Here is a 3564-nt window from a genome sequence, read left to right on the forward strand (position 1 = left end):
ATGGTGGACCAAGTTGAACCTTATCTCCGTACAAAATGAAAACCCAATTCTATATGCTTTAGCGTGGGCGTGATGAAAAAGATTAGAAGCAAGGTAAGTGGCCCCGATATCATCGAGGTGAAAAGAACTAAGGCCAATCTCTGGTAAAAGCATTTTAAGCCACCGATATTCCACCTTTGTGCTAAACGAGAGATGGTCCGGTGTTTCTTGGAAGACCAGGACACCAAATTGTCACTATAATTAACATAAAAACCTCCACGGGACGACCGGTCATCAGGTCCAACCAGACCAATCAGAGTTACTGTAACCATATTTACAAAGCTGTGTAGACTGTGAACGAGTAATGGCAAGACCCGAAGTGAGTGTAAGTACATGTAATTTTTTATTATCCCAATTACATTGTAGATATCAAAATAAGGTTACAAGCACAAATTTAACAACACGTGGAATCTCCCAGAACTTGCGATGGGCTTAATAATAACCACGTGGATTTACAATGAGCTTAAAAGCTACCCAAGATCTGTGATAAGCATGGAAGGCCATTCAAGACTTGCGATGAGTATAAAACACCTATTGAGACCCATTGTGAATAATGGGTGTCACTCGAGACTTGTGATAATAGCGCCAATTAGATTTATCTTTTAACATGTGACCACTGGGAAACCTATAAGGGAACATAACCTACACGTGTCACGTGAAAATCCTTAAGAGATGAAACTTTGTCTTTGAAGGATCTCGCTAGACACATGAAATCCTAATGATGCTCCCTTAATAAATGGCATAAAAATCTCATTTCCTAATAGGAAAAGTATTCTTTTAGATCTTTCTTGGGATCCTCTCTATAAAATGGGGGAATAACTCTCCCCAACATCAGACAATATACAATGTAACTCTGACTTTGTCTCTCTCCCTGTCTCTCTTTTTTCCTCCTATTATCTTCTCCCACTGTCCTCTACAATCCTCTCGACATTTTCTCTTTCCTGTCGTCTTTTTTGAACCTACTGAGACTTAACCAACCTTCATCGCCTTACCACAGCAATTACAGTGAGTGTATGCTTAAGGTAGCGTAAAACGCAATTAACAGATGTCCAATGAGAGATTGTAGGTTTAGCCATGTATTCTGCCACTTTATTTATCGCATTAGAAAGATCAGGCCTAGTTGCTATGAGGTACTGAAGGGCGCCTACAGTACTTTTATATAGTGTTGGGTCTTCAAAAGGTTCTGAATCTTTAGTAGTTAGTTTAAGAGATGAGGACATTGGAGTACATGGTTTGGCCTCTAACATGTGAGTTCGTTGAAGCAATTCATGAGTATACCTTGTTTGAGACAAATGAATAGCATGGGGAGTAGGCTGAGACTCCATACCAAGGAAGAAATGTAATGGGCCTGAGTCACGCAAGGCAAATTCTATAGAAAGAGAGTCTACAACAGACACTATTGATGAAGAATTTAAACCTGTGGTGATAATATCATCAACATAGATCAATAGAAGAATGATATCAGTTGCAGTGTGATGAATGAACAAGGAGGCATCAACTTTTGATTCAATAAATCCACGAGAAATGAGTGAATATCCCTTTGGCGTTTGAAACCAAGCACGAGGTGCTTGACGGAGGCCATATAGAGAACAATGTAGCTTACAAACATGGTTTGGGTATGTAAGGTGTTGAAATCCAAGAGGTTGTATCGGCTTGACAACAGGATTAAAGGTGTCATCAACGTAACGTTTGATTTTATAAGCCCAACATCAACCCACGACAGGGACTAGTGACCATGTCCCAGTTTGGAGAAGAGCATTGAACTCTTTATGCATGGCTTCAGGCCAACGGGGATCAAGTGAAACCTACATGTAAGAAGCTGGCTCAACATCTGGCATAGAAGATAAATAGGCATATTTTCGATTGGACTTACAAATCCCATTTACTTCTAGTGTGCATGTTGTGTTGTGTGTGGACTGAGTAGGAACAACAGAAATCTGATTATTGCTTGAAGAAGGTGTCCTTGTAATAGTAGACATGCTAGAGAAGGTAATGGGCCTAGAATTAGTCTATGCAACAGTTGGTGAAATAGCAGAATCAGAAGTGGATGTGGGCCTATGAGGAAAAACACCACAGGTGGAGGCCCGAGAAGGGAAGGAGTTGAACTCAGTACTGAAGATGTCTGAACTCGCTAATGCTGTAACACAGATGCATAAGAAAAAGAGTCCTCATGAAACACTACATCTCTTGATACATGTAGACGTCCAGTAGGCACATATAAACACCTATATCCTTTATGCTACCAACTGTACCCAAGAAAAGTAGAAAGATATTTCAATGCAAAATGAAAATTTCTCTTTATTATATAGCCTGAGATTGGGGGAACAGTCAAAACCAAAGAGGACAAGTATCTTGAGCTATTAGAGTACGCAAAAGTGGAGAGGTCCGCGGGATCAACCTTGTGTCTACAAAGAGGACAACTGGAGTGGTTCTCAAATCTCAAGCCATTTGTCAACACAATCGATATGAAATGCATGCTTACACTTGGCAAGCAACCGGAGGATCTCAGTGTCTTCAAATTTCAATAGACAAACGACACATTCGAGGCCTTCCCGGGACCTCCTGTGGGATGAGAATCTGAAGATGGGAAGCGAGTCGATTACGGTTTTATTGATTCCAGAAAACCAATGTTTTAAAAAACGACTCGGAAACGGAATCGTTTTGGTCACCGGTTTCCGAGTCGAATGGACAGCTCGTTCTGACAGATAAATTAAAAATTTTAAAAATTAAAAATTAGAAAATGGTCAAAAACTGTTGAACGGGTCGACGATTCGACTACTCAGGTAAACGGTTTGTTGACTTATTCAACGGTTTTTTACCAGATTTCGGGTTTTGGGTAAAATAGAACCGGTTGCTTGCGGTTCCCGGGCCGAACGGTCTGACCATCCGGATCAACGGTGGTTCAAAAACGTTGCAGAAAACTGTGACCTTGTTCGGAATAGACCCCAATGCTGGCGGTGGTTGAATTCGCATGAATACAAAAGCAGAGAAGGAAGACGAGAAGACGAGCAACAGTATCCACTACCCTTTCTTAATATTTTTCCAGAAAAACTATCCCATTTTAATTATTATATAAAAATAGTATTTTATATTGATATTAAGGACAAAAAATTGCCCTCATCTACTAGAAACCTGATGCAATGCAATCTGGCAGCTCCTACCTGGCGATGATCTAGCTTCCAGTAAACAATGGAGTTGGCTGATCTGCACAGAGAGAATCAGAGAACTTGGGGGTGTTTATCCAGCGAGGTCGCTCCAATGTTTAAGTTAGTAATTTATGAGCTGAAGGTAGTTTAGAAAGCAAGAGAGCTAGTGAGCAGTGATTACGCGTACATTTTCCCCCAAAGGGTTGGAGTCTTTATATATTGGAGTCCTCGTGGGTTTTTCGAAGTGGTTCCGGGATTCTTGCCGTGATGAGGCCCGTATTCATATTAGTAGGAGATAACGCTACCAACCGATAAGGCTTATCGCTTCTGCCCGATTCGGATGGAGGAGATAAGGCTGGAAGTTACGAGGTGTGATCCC

Source organism: Nelumbo lutea, chromosome 6 (genome assembly GCF_056320005.1).
Source record: "Nelumbo lutea isolate HS-2025 chromosome 6, American lotus-T2T, whole genome shotgun sequence".
Classification (NCBI taxonomy): Eukaryota; Viridiplantae; Streptophyta; class Magnoliopsida; order Proteales; family Nelumbonaceae; genus Nelumbo; species Nelumbo lutea.